This window comes from Nomascus leucogenys, chromosome 5 (genome assembly GCF_006542625.1).
Source record: "Nomascus leucogenys isolate Asia chromosome 5, Asia_NLE_v1, whole genome shotgun sequence".
Classification (NCBI taxonomy): domain Eukaryota; kingdom Metazoa; phylum Chordata; class Mammalia; order Primates; family Hylobatidae; genus Nomascus; species Nomascus leucogenys.
Window position 1 is genome coordinate 140,088,459 of NC_044385.1, and position 13,886 is coordinate 140,102,344.

The following is a 13,886-nucleotide window of genomic DNA, read 5'->3' on the forward strand; positions in this document are numbered from 1 at the left end:
GGTTGGGTGCTGGATGTCCAGGTGGAGTATAAGGGCAGGGGGTTAAGGTGTGGGGCATGGGGGAGATTGGGGAGGTTGGGAATATGGGGCAAAGTGGTGGGGGTGGGGGATGCAGGGGTGGGGGTGGGGGATGCAGGGGTGGGGGTGGGGGATGCAGGGGTGGGGTGTGGAGTTATGGTGAGTGGGGGGCCGTAGTGGGGGGTTGGGGGTGGAGTGGGCTATGAGGGTGTGGGGTGTGGGTCATTAAACATGGGACAGTGGGGGCTAACGGGGTGGGTGGGCTGTGGGGTGTGGGATGCAGGGTGTGGGAACTCGGGGAGTTAGAAGGTCAAGTTAGAGGGTGTAGGTGTGGGGGCATGATGGTGGAGGGCTGGGGGAGGGGGAGGGTGTGTGGGTGCAAGGTGTGAGGGTGGAAGGCTGGGGGACCAGTATTGTCTGCGACTGTGGGGTGTGGAAGTGGGGGACTCAGGGGAGGAGTGGGGTGTGGAGGTGTGGGGCATGAGGTGGGGGGTTAGGGAAGGGTGGAATGTGGGGGGAGTTTGATGTGAGGGTGTGAGGGTGAGAGTGGGGGCTATGAGGAGGGGTAGGGTGTGACGGTGAGAGTGGGGGCTATGAGGAGGGGTAGGGTGTGAGGGTGAGGGTGGGGGCTATGAGGAGGGGTAGGGTGTGAGGGTGAGGGTGGGGGCTTTGGGTGGGGTAGAGGTGTGGGGCATGGGGATGGAAGATTAGGGCCAGTGGTGGGGGGTGTAGGGGTGTAGGGTGTTACGTGGAGGGGGAGGGTGTGGGATGCAGGGTGTGAGGGTGGAGGGGTGGGGAGGGTGGGTGCTGGGCATTCGGGTGGACAGTGGGGAGGGGTAGGGGCCAGGCATGAGGATGGAGGGATGGGGAGGGGTGGGTGCTGAGTGTGGGGGTGGAGGGTGGGGAGGTGTGGGGTGCAGAGGGTTGGGGGGAGGGGGAGGGAAAGGGAGGTGCTGGGCGTGGGGGAAAGCGGTGGGGTGGGGTGGATGCTGAATGTGGGGGTGGAGGGGTGGGTGGGGTGGGTGCTGGGCCTGGGGGTGGAGGGGTGAGTGGGGTGGATGCCAGATGTGAGGGTGGGTGCCAGGCCTGGGGGGTGGATGCTGGGTGGGGTGGGTGTGGGGGTGGAGGGGTGGGTGGGGTGGGTGCCAGGCCTGGGGGTGGGTGCTGGGTGTGGGAGTGGAGGGGTGGGGAGGGTGGGTGCCAGGCCTGGGGGTGGAGGGTGGGTGTGGTGGGTGCTGGGCGTGGGGGTGGAGGATGGGTGGGGTGGGTGCTGGGCATTGGGTGGAGGGGTGGGTGGGGTGGGTGGGGTGGGTGGGGTGGATGCCGGATGTGAGGGTGGAGGGGTGGGGAAGGGTGGGTGCTGGGCGTGGACGGGGTGGGTGCTGGGTGTGGGGTGTGCACCTCCTCTGGGCTCCCCGACCTTCACCCTGGCCCTTCCCAGTCCTGGTGTCATGGTAACTGGAATGTGTTTCTGTTTCTCTTTCTCCTTTTGATTGTTTTTCTCCCCAGAAGAAGAGAGGAAGTGTCCTTTCGGTCCCCTGTCCTGGGTCTCCTCCCTTGCCCCCACCTCCCCACCAGCCTCTGCCCCGTCCTTCTGCTCCGGAAAGCTTCCTCTGTGGAGCAAGTGTCCTGCCTCCCTTCTCCTCTCTGAAGCCTATTTGCCTGGCATTTCCTCAGCACATGGTCCAGGACTTTAATCTATCCTTGAGAATTCTCCATCTGTCTTTTCAAGGCATATTCTGGAAACCTCACTGGACCCTGAAGTCCATCTCTTTCGTGGGATTTTCAGTTCAGAAATCATATTTTAAACGTCTTTCCTGCTCTGCCTCTTCTTAACTAGTATTCTGTTCTTATGTTACTGATATGCATATTTTCTTGAATATTCTGAGGACAGTAATTAGATCTTTAACTTCATTTTTTGTTTTCCCACTTAGCTGTTTTCTCTGAGGTCAGCTGTCACCTTTTTTTTTTTTTGAGATGGAGTTTCACTCTTGTTGCCCAGGATGGAGTGCCCAGGCTGGAGTGCAGTGGTGCAGTCTCAGCTCACCACAACCTCTGCCTCCCGGGTTCAAGCGATTCTCCTGCCTCAGCCTCCCGAGTAGCTGGGATTACAGGCATGCGCCACCACGCCCAGCTAATTTCATATTTTTAGTAGAGATGGGGTTTCTCCGTGTTGGCCAGGCTGGTCTCGAACTCCCGAACTCTCGATCCACCCACCTCGGCCTCCCAAAGTGCTGGGATTACAGGCATGAGCCACCATGCCCAGCCGGCTGTCACCTTTGTGGATCCTCCCCCTCTGTCGCTGGTTTCTTCGGAAAGTCTGGAGAAGCCTGCTCACCTGTGTCTAAGAACCAGTGGCTCATTTAGATGGGATACTGTGGGTTTTCTGTGGGGTCCTCCAGGTGGAAAGGTGAGCTGGGGGTGGAAAGGTGAGCTGGGAGGGAATCCACAGACAGGGCGTGGCTGTGCTTTATTTAGGACAGATGGGTGAGGAGCAGGCAGCAGGCTAGCATCTCTCCCCCCAAACACTGCAATCCACACTAGAATAAGGCACATATACACCATGGAATACTATGCAGCCATAAAAAATGATGAGTTCATGTCCTTTGTAGGGACATGGATGAAGCTGGAAACCATCACTCTCAGCAAACTATCACAAGAACAAAAAACCAAACACCGCATGTTCTCACTCATAGGTGGGAACTGAACAATGAGAACACATGGACACAGGAAGGGGAACATCACACACCAGGGGCCTGTTGTGGGGTTGGGGGGAGGGATAGCATTAGGAGATATACCTAATGTAAATGACGAGTTAATGGGTGCAGCACACCAACATGGCACATGGATACATATGTAACAAACCTGCACGTTGTGCACATGTACCCTAGAACTTAAAGTATAATTAAAAAAAAAAAGATATTACCCTGGGGCCCTGGACCCATGCTAAAAGCTGTGGCCACACCCAGGCTGCTGGCTCCAGGGCCGTGAATAAGAATCTTCTGATGCCGCATGGGAACCTGCTGGCTTCTTGGCAGGGATACAGACGCAGGCACGGGTTGCAGAGGTGGCTACTGCCAGGCAGTTGTTCACAGGCAACTGGAATTACCAGCCCCCACCCCGTTTTCAGCCCCACATCTATCTCCTTTGACCTCCTAGCTCAGTGCTGCTCTGGGGTCCCTCAGCAAGATGACCCTGGCTTTCACCATTGATCTCTGAGCATCTCTGACTAGGCCCCTTCACCCTGCCCCACCGCCCACACCCTTGCATCCCCTTCCACCTTCGGAAATCTCTGGCCATTCTCATCTGCCAGCACCTCTAGTTATGTTCTCTTTGGGGCTACACGTTTCTCCTTGGACTTTGTTTCAGTCCAGCTGGACCTGAAGAGGAGGGAGGCCCTGCATTCAGGGTGCCCAGCAGCAACTGCCCTCCACTCAGCGGGAGTTCAGGATGGGACAGAGTGCTCAGACATCTGGGGGCTTTCCAGCACTTCCAAAGACCCGTGTGTGGCGTTCTCGGTGTCTGTAAAATGTGGAGGTGAACATTAGACTATTGTTGTCCTAAGAGCTTGAGTCACGCTGAGCACGGGGTAAATTCATCCCTGGTCACATTCTTGTGAAAGGCATTCTGTAGCAGATCATCTTTCTTTTTCTTTAATTTAATTTTATTTTATTTTAAGTTCTGCGATACATGTGCAGGACGTGCAGGCTTGCTGCATAGGTAAACGTGTGCCATGGTGATTTGCTGCACAGATCAACCCTTCACCTAGATATTAAGTCCAGCATACATTATCTATTTTTCCTGATGCTCTCCCGCCCCCAAACCCACAGCAGGCCTTAGTGTGTGTTGTTCCCCTCCCTGTGTCCATGTGTTCTCATTGTTCAGCTCTCACTTATAAGTGAGAACATGCGGTGTTTGGTTTTGTGTTCCTGTGTTAGTTTGCAGAGGATAACGGCTTCCAGCTCCATCCATGTCCCTGCAAAGACATGATCGCATTCCTTTTTATGGCTGCATAGTATTCCGTGGTGTATATGTGCCACATTTTCTTTGTCCAGTCTATCATTGATGGGCATTTGCGTTGATTCCATGTCTTTGCTATTGTGAATAATGCTACAATGAACATACGCGTACATGTATCTTTATAATAGAATGATTTATAATCCTTTGGGTATACCCAGTAATGAGATTGATGAGCCAAATGGCATTTCTGGTTCCAGATCTTTGAGGAGTCACCACACTGTCTTCCACAATGGTTGAACTAATTTACACTCCCACCAACAGTGTAAAAGCATTTCTATTTCTCTACACCCTCACCAGCATCCGCTGTTTCTTGAGTTTTTAATAATCTCCATTCTGGCTGGCGTGAGATGGTTTCTCATTGTGGTTTTGATTTGCATTTCTCTAATGATCAGCAATGTTGAGCTTTTTCTCCTATGCTTGTTGGCCGCACGTATGTCTTCTTTCGAGAAGTGTCTGTTCATGTCCTTTGCCAACTTTTTAACAACGAGGTTGTTGGGTTTTTTTCTTATAAATTTGTTTAAGTTCCTTGTAGATTCTGGATATTAGACCTCTGTCAGATGGATAGTTTGCAAAAATTTTCTCCCATTCTGTAGGTTGCCTGTTCACTCTGATGACAGTTTCTTTTGCTGTGCAGAAGCTCTTTAGTTTAATTAGGTCCCATTTGTCAATTTTTGCTTTTGTTACAATTGCTTTTGGTGATTTCATCATGAAATATTTGTCCGTGACTGTGTCCTGAATGGTATTGATGAGATTTTCTTCTAGGGTTTTTATCGTTTGGGGTTTTACATTTAAGTCTTTAATCCATCTTGAATTAATTTTAGTATAAGGTGTAAGAAAGGGGTCCAGTTTCAATTTTCTGGACATGGCTAGCCAGTTTTCCCAGCACCATTTATTAGATAGGAAATCCTTTCCCCATTGCTTGTTTTAGTCAAGTTTGTCAAAGATCAGATGGCTGAAGATGTGTGGTCTTAGTTCCGAGTTCTTTATTCTGTTCCATTGGTCTGTGTGTCTGTTTTTGTGCCAGTGCCATGCTGTTTTGGTTACTGCAGGCTTGTTTGAGGTCAGGTAGCTGAAGCATCCAGCTTCGTTCTTTTTCCTTAGGATTGTCTTGGCTATATCGGCTCTTTTTTGGTCCCATATGAATTTTAAAGTAGTTTTTTCTAATTCTGTGAAGAACGTCAATGGTAGTTTAAAGGGAATTGCATTGAATCTATAAATTACTGTGGGCAATATGGCCATTTTCACAACATTGATTCTTCCTGTTCATGACCATGCAATGTGTTTCCATTTGTTTGTGTCCTCTCTGATTTCCTTGAACAGTGGTTTGTAGTTCTCCTTGAAGAGGTCATTCACTTCCCTTGTTAGCTGGATTCCTAGGTATTTTATTGTCTTCGCAGCAATTGTGAATGGAAATTCACTCATGATTTGGCTCTCTGCTTGTCTATTATTGGTGTATAGGAATGCTTGTGGTTTCTGCACATTGATTTTGTATCCTGAGACTCTGATGAAGATGCTTATCAGCTTAAGGAGATTTGGGGCTGAGATGATGGGGTTTTCTAGATATAGGATCATATCATCTGCAGAGACAGTTTGACTTGCCCTCTTCGTATTTGAATAACCTTTGTTTCTTTCTCTTGCCTGATTGCCGTGGGCAGAACTTCCAATACTGTGATGAATAGGAGTGCTGCGAGAGGGCATCCCTGTCTTGTGCCAGTTTTCAAGGGAATGATTCCAGCTTTTGCCCATTCAGTATGATATTGGCTGTGGGTTTGTCATAAATGGCTATTATTCTTCTGAGGTATGTTCCATCAATACCTAGTTATTGAGAGATTTTAACATGAAAGGATGTTGAATTTTACCAAAGGCCTTTTGGTAGCAGGTCATCTTTACAAACGTTGTATCTACTCCTGACTCATTTTCAAAGCAGGACTCACTGTGACCCCCCTCATCCCACAATTGTTCCACTGCCTCGTCATTAGTCCCCAGCTTGTGAGAACGTTGTTGGCCCTCCGTGCCCCTCCTGATTGTCACCCACTGGGTGAATCAGTTTCCTGAGCAAAGGTCGGACTCCAGTGAGATCAACGCACACGTAGCAGGGACCCGATGCAGTTTGTTCTGAAACGCGTTTCATGCGGAGCCAGCAGAAGCCACGTTAAATGCACACGTTCTTCCATCCCTCTGCTCACACCCAGGGAGCTTCCCAAGGCGGGCGCAGCGCCGCCCCCACCAGTCACGCGGCTTCCTCTTCCGGTCGTGCCCTCTCGTCTCTAATTAGAGAACGCCTCATGGTGTGAGTGAAACTCTGACGGCCTCAGTAATACGCCAAGCCTCTATCCTCAGAATATGAAGGGCAAAGTATGTCCCACTCACGCGCAGGCTTCCCCGCAGCGGCCACAGCGGCCGGGGGGTCGTGCTCACCATCGTCCAGTTTTAAATCAGCCATCACGAGCGAAATGCTGCTTCGTGCCCACCAGGGAAAGCTTCAGGGAGCACGTTATTGGCACTCAAGATGCCAGCCATGGGCTGCTTGGAACGACGGCTTTTATCATTTATATGAGTCCTGGGACATTTTCTTCAAACAGACTTAAGTGTGACACCAGCATGTTACACGAAGCCGAGAGGGGCTGCTCTGGGTGAGGCTGGAGGAACACCCAGACCCCTCCCACACTCACGGGCCCACAACCTCCAGGACAGCCTGGCAGGAGCACACGCAGCCTGGGTGAGCTGCAACTTCTTTAGCTCAAGGGAAATCTGCTTTTCCCCAGAGGGGCCCCTGGTGCAGAAGCAAGCTGGGGAGTGTGCACAGCTGGGAAGAAGCAAAGAGAGGGTATGGGTGGGAGAGAGTGGGAATCCTTGGATTTGGCAGAGAACAAGTAAATTTTTGGAAATCGTAGTCAGCGTGGTCTCCACAAAGACGAGAGGGCAGGAACTCGATTGGAAGGCGGCCAGTGAAGCTGCTGTCAGGAAGCTCTCACAGGGCAGCAAACAGCTCTGGCACCCGGAATAGGAGGAGGAAGTCGAGAACCCACAGCCGCCCTGCCCAGCCTGGCTCACCCTCCCCGGCTGCTGTGCTCCTCACAGGAGGAAAACCCTTCGCCTGCGTCCAGCTGCCTCCAGGAAAGCAACAACTGCCCGCCCTTGACTAAAGGCCAAACCTTTTAACATTTTTGTCCTTGACCACGGCATCAACTGTGCTATCTACAGAAGGAACTATATTATTCCCACTTGAATACCTCGGCGTTTCGTCAAGACAGTGCAGACACGAGGGCTTCGGTGGGGGGAGGAGACGCTGGTTCAGGAGCCAGAGCTCATGGTTCCTGCTCTGCGTCTGCCCCTTCACCTCTGTGTGAGGCGGCTGCGACGGGGTCTGCTGTGTAAATATTGTGCCTGAGGGCCATTTTGACGATGACCGCTTCTACTTTAAAAATAAAGCAGACCAAGGGAGTCTCTGGTCCAGGGATAAGGTGCCTGCAGTGCTTTTCCGACACCTAAATCTCTGCTTTGTCCTGAGAGAAACAAGCGTCACGAACTTAGCTCACTGTGGATGAAGTGATGACTGCCAGGGAAGAGTGCAGGGATCTCAGGAGAGACGCTCGGGTCCATTTTCAAAACCAGTGTGATGCACGATATGTGACAACGCGCCAGAGTCTCAGGGGAGTGTGACGAGCGATGTGTGGCTACTCGCCAGAGCGACTGGATTTCTGTCTGAGGCTACTGCAGATGCTGGGTCTTAGCAAGCAACGGCCATGCCGCCATCAAGGTACAACAGAGACCTCTTCTTCTAGGAAGTTCGAGGCATTAAAAATTTCCTCCACTGGGAACATGAGCATAAATATCTTCCATATTGTTCCCAGTTTTTCTGAAGGCGAAAGAAAATAAAGAAGTCCAGTCAATTAGAAATCTGAATTTTTCTATTAAAGAAGGCAGGGGTTAGCCGTGTGCCGTGGCTTATGCCTGTAATCCCAGCACTTTGGAAGGCCAAGGTGGGCGGATCACCTGAGGTCAGGAGTTTGAGACCAGCCTGGCCAACATGGTGAAACCCTGTCTCTACTAAAAATACAAAAATTAGCCGGGTGTGGTGGCACACGCCTGTAATCCCAGCTACTCGGGAGGCTGAGGCAGGAGAATTGCTTGACCCCGGGAGGCAGAGGTTGCAGTGAGTGGAGATCACGCCACTGCACTCCAGCCTGGGTGACAGAGTGAGACTCCGTCTCAAAGTAAATAAATAAATAAAAATAAAAAATAAAGAAGGCAGGGGTTCCTCTCTCTATTTTTCCAGAAGGACAAATATTACCAATGTACAAAACTGGGCCAACGGCTCCAGCACAGTCTCCTCTGTTCACAGCTCAAGACAGAAGAGGAGTTTCCTGGAAGACTGCAGAGTCTGCCACAGACCCAGGGCAGCTGGACTTCTTGCAGATCTAAAGCCAGGGCTGGAAAAGCCACCCAGAGCCCATCAGGCCTCCTGGACCTGCTTCTTGGTCCCTCTTCTCAAAGTCCTCTCCCCTGAAGGCTATTTCCCCTGCCTCTCCCTCATCTCATCTCCCACAGTCTCCTAGTGTCTCTGTGCCAGCCACATGCCGAGAGAACCAGCTGCGTCCCAACAACACTTCCAGTCTCTAAAGAGATCATTTCTGTGATCCATTCAGCTGGGCCCAGGCCAAGGGCAGGGGCAGGGGTGGTCACGTGCTAAGAACAGGGCAGACTGGGTGGGTTGTGGGTCGTGGGGGCTGGGCAGACACCCTGCAGGGCGTCCACAACACCCGTTCCTAATGGGAATGTAACTGAAAGATAGTGGAGACGAGCTTTTCCCAGAGCTTGGGAAAAGCATAAGGAGTGAGGAAGGCTGCACCCTCACCAGCCTTCACCAGTGACGAGGGAGCTGTACACCCTCAAGCAGATGCTATCAACTCCTGGGAGACACAGTTTCTTTACTGAAAACACGAGCCTAGACTAGGACTGGACGGTTCTTGCTTTGTTTTTTTGTTTGTTTCTACACCATTCGCATTCCACTGGTAGAAGCGCTCCTTCCATACCTGGCAGGGGAACCTAGGGGGCCATGTGGCACTGAGCGGGCTGCCGGGACCAAGGGGGCTCATCAGCCCCTTAGGTGGGGTGAGGCATGCACTGTTTGAGCACCCCCGCCGGACTCTGCACCCAGGGAGGGGTCTGCACCCAGGGAGGGACCCTCTCCTCCCTGCCTCTGACCGCCACTGTGAATTACAGCTCCAAGCAATGCTTCCCTGGCCACGCAGGAAGAGTTACAGGGGTTGAGGAAGCTTGGCCTAAGGAGCGGCAAATGGGGGAAGGATGTGTGCTCTGCCCTCTTCAATGCTGAGGGGCCTCGTGTGCAGAAGGACGTTTCTTCAGTGTGACTTCAATGGGCAGAATTAGAATCAAAAGGTAAAGGTTATTATGGAAAAAGGTAAATCTCAGCTCATCTCAACCACTTTCTCTAAGTTGGAGTTGAGTTGCCCCCGATTCAAAGGTGCTGCTTCTGGAAGTCACAGTGCATGTCCCTGTGCTGTTTATGGCAAGAACTTGATTCGGGGAGGATGGAAGCCAGGGGCACCCAGCTCCTCTGCCGTTCAGCCCGAGGCCCAGGAGCGCCGTCCTTTCCCGGTGCTTCTACCTCTGGTCTTACTCGCGTCTCGTGACTATGATGTGACGCCCTGCATTTTACTGATGTGGACGCTGAGGTCCAAAGACAAGCAGCCTCCCGGGGACACGCGGAGCTGGAGTCCCCCGTGTCTCTGCCGGCACAAGCGTCCTCGTCGCCGTCTGGGGTGCACGCTGGAGCATGTGCTTAGTTCGAACTTCCCATTCATGGAAGAGATGATGAGCCCCAGTAAGAAAGTAATTTGAAAATAATTTACTGGTGGGCGCACGCTAAGTTCCCACAAGGAAACAGACATGCAGTTCGGTGCTGAGAGCTCAGTGACCAGCCTGGGGACGAGTGGTGTGGGAGCGATCACACTGCACACCAGGCCACCTGCCCCCCAGCTTCCCAGCTCACCCTCACGCCTGTCTTCCTCACCCCAGCCCACCCACACGGCCCCTTCACCATGCACAGACGCTGGCAAAGGGCAGAGTGCCTTCACTCGAACTTTCTGAGGACGACAGCCTGCCCGGCCAGTCGACCCTTCCTAGCCTGCCTTGGAAGGTGAAGAAAGTGGTCTCCATTTCACCCGCATAAAAGGCGACTATCTGCTCGGATGTCATAGGCCGACCTTCCCAAAGCAATCTTCCTCAGAACCAACCTAGGTGCTCAGTCTGAACTCTAACCCGTTAGACTGATGGAGTGGTTCTCGACTGGGGTTGATTTTTGTTGCCATCTCTCCCCAGGGGACAGCAACGCCTGCAGACTCTTTGGGCTGCCACACCGGATGTGAGGCACCCCTACATCCCCAGAATCCTAGAAGCCAGGGGAGCCACCAGATCCCACAGAGCACAGGACAGCTCCCCACAGCACAGAATTGTTTGGCCCAAAATATCACTTTTCATCAGTGGCCTTCTGAACTCTGCCTCTTAGGTGATAGGCCGCTCCCACCTAGGACTGCGTTACAATGTGAAAACGGGGGGGCGGGTGGGGGAAACCTGGCAGTATGCACAGCTTTAATCAGGGATTCCATCTGGAATACCTGCTGGGAGTCACTCTCTCCAAGTTAGTGGCCATCGTGATAAGCAATTCTGGGGGGAGGAGGAGGAGGAGAAGCAGGAGGAGGTCTCGGTGCAGCAGGAGGCATTTAAGACGGGACGGACTGAGGAGCCACAGTCGCTGCTTTGGACCCAAGCCACCAAGCTGGACCAGAAATGAAGCCTTGGATCCACACCTCCTCCTGGTCACAGTGACAGTTCCCACGTAGGACATCTGACCCTCTAAAGGCCAAGGCACTTCTTTACCAATCAGACGAATACTTACTTTCTTCTCAATTTCATTTTCCTTCTCAGTTGGAGGAGAGGGTGCAGTTTGTATTTCATTGAATTTTCTCCTTTTGTTGAAGGGAAGGATATGTTGCCAAAAATACTCATGAACTGCTTCCTTGTTTTTGTGTTGGAGAAAATGGTTTATTTATTTTACAATTGTATCTGCATTAAGATGGCAACAAGGGGCGGTGGGCTAAGAGGTTGGGGTCCTGTCCCCTCTCTGTGGGCTGGAGAGCTTACTGGGCATATTGCAGGGCTCAGAAGCACACACACACATCCTGTCTAGTTTGTGGGACTCTGCAGAGCCCAGGCTCCAAGGGCTGCTGAGATGGCTCAGCACACGCGGGTCTGGGCATCAAAGGCTTCTGTGCCTTGCACCGCCCCCTCCCCGCCCCCCCGCCTGCAGCCTCAGCTGCCCTCTGCCTTCCTGGCAGGCAGCGCCCATGGGTTCTTCTCCAGGGCCTGGCTGCTTTCCAGCCTGTGCCCCAGCCCTGGAGGGACCGTCCCCTGCAGATGACATGAGCTTTGCCTAAGGCCAGACTTGAGGACCAGTAACTAAGGACAAAAAAATAGCTGCTCAAAATAGCACAAAGGCTGTTGTTATTCAGTTCTGAAAGTCTTACTGCATTCTACGGCCAGATAAAAAAAGGAACCGAGGCGGAGACCCCAGGCAGGACGTGGTGCTTTTGCAGACAGCAGGGAACCAGGCAGCCTCCAGCTCTGGTGTGCGCCCTGCCCGCATGGGTCTGCAGCCCCTGCCCCCTCTCCTCACCATGGGCTGCGAGCTCTTGGCATGGCTGCCCCAGCATCGGGGTTGCCCAGGTTTCCCGGCAAAAGCCAACTGAACGTTCAGATCACCTCCCCACTCAGCTGGCTTGGAGCAGAAAGCAGGAATGGTGCCTGGCCTCCTTCCCAGGCAGCCTTCCTGGGAAGCCTCCAGGGCCCTGGAAGTTGAGTGTCCGGTGCCTTCTTTTCTGTGGTCTCCTCTCTGTGATTCCCTGGGACATCCAGGGCCTGAAACAGTGTGGGGCTGAGGAAGCAAGGACGCCTTCGCCAGCCAGGCGGTCAGACACCGTGAGGCCCCAGGGAGGGGCTGTTCAGACACCGACGGCTGAGGGGCTCTTGTTTGCTTTATAAGAGAATCCGTCTTGTGAGCAGGGTGGGCCTGCAGGCAGTGGTTTTGTGTTTTTTTGAATTTCTAAGCTCAGTGGGTATGAGATGGTGTCAGTGGGGAAGGGGCCGGCTGTAAAGATGTGATCAAGGCCTAATTTGCACATCAAATAGATTTTCTTTAATTAACCACACAAAATGATAAAAACTTTAAAATGGCTTTCTTCCCATCTGTTAAAAGAAAAACTTCAGCTGAATTAAACCTAGAGGAGTTTAATTGAGCAATGAAGGATTCACGAATTGGGCAGCCCCCAGAATCACAGTAGATTCAAAGAGATTCCAGTGCAGTCATGTGGTAGAAGATTTATAGACAAAAAAAAGAGAAATGATGTACAGAAATCGGAAGTGAGGTACAGAACAGCTGGGTTGATTACCACTCAGCGTTTGCCTTATTTGAACACAGTCTGAACACTCAGCAGGGTGAGTGGCTGAAGTATGGCCATGGGATTGACCAAGTCTCAGTGACTGTTACAGGCTCAGACTCCTGAGTTTTCGATCTTGTATACCTATTAAGTCAGGTTGCAGCTCATCCACAAGGACTCAAATAGAGAAGTACAGAGACCTTCTCAGGACATATTTAGTTTGCTTTAACAATTCCCCTCTTTTGGTCGTTTTCTCAATTTTTGAGAGATTAACCAAAACTTTAGTCAGCGATGTCACCATCACCATAGTAAATGTACTTATTTGTCTTGAAACCCACTGGAAAATAGTAGAACAGTGAGTTTTGCAAAGGTAAGAACAAGGACTGAACAGAAGGGACCTTCTCATACTGAACGTCCTGTTTACAGTAGGAAAACAAACCCTGGTCTGTTCTGTCCTAGGATCTGTGTGTTTCCTTAAAGTCTTTGTTTGATTATGTCACATTTAGCACAAGCAACTCTATATTTATGTGATTTGGTCTGTTGGGGCCTATTGTACGAGCTCAGTCCAAAACAATGGCTTCCCATCATTTTGTTTAAAATAAATTCCCCCTTTTTGGTCAGGTTCTCACTTAGGTGAGAGCGTGACCAAAACTTAGGGCATTAGCGCCGCTCTCAGTTACCATGATTTTGGGTTTCTGGTCTCAGCACATCCCTCATAGGTTATGGTGTCCTCATGGTCACACATTTCTTTCAGCTGTAGTCGTTCCAGTTGAAGACAGACCATTTGACATCCTAAAGATTGCTGCATGCAAACATTTAAAACCTTTGAGAGAATACAGTGCACCAGGGAGACTATTATTATGACCATTGGGAGGGTAATACCAAGAGTCACAATATACTCCTTACCCAGGGTCCCCATAAACCAAACCTCCTAAAATCAAATAGATCAAAGAATGAGCTAGATAAGGAGTCTACTCACTTGACTAAGTGGTTTTTTCATTAATCCCTTTCAACTGAATCTCTATAATACCCGATGTTTTCTTCATAGACCATAAGTGCCAGCAACTGCACAGTACTTCTCTGTTTAGCCACTTTTCAGCATAACTTTTATAAGAGAATTTAAAGTTTGCTGTGTAATCATAGCTTTTCAGTAGAGTCTGCTATAGAGCCTATCATGAGGGATACATTTCTAATCGTCGCCTCTTTTACTCCAAACAATGGAAGCAAGGACCTAACAAATGATGCCCTTCCAGAATAGTGAAGGCTTCCTGGCAATGTTCTCTCTAACTCATGATGTGGGTTAGGAAGAGTTAATCAGTGTACTGTTTCCGACTGATTATGAGGCAATGTATGTGCCATTAAACCTGGCAATGTTCTCTCTAACTCATG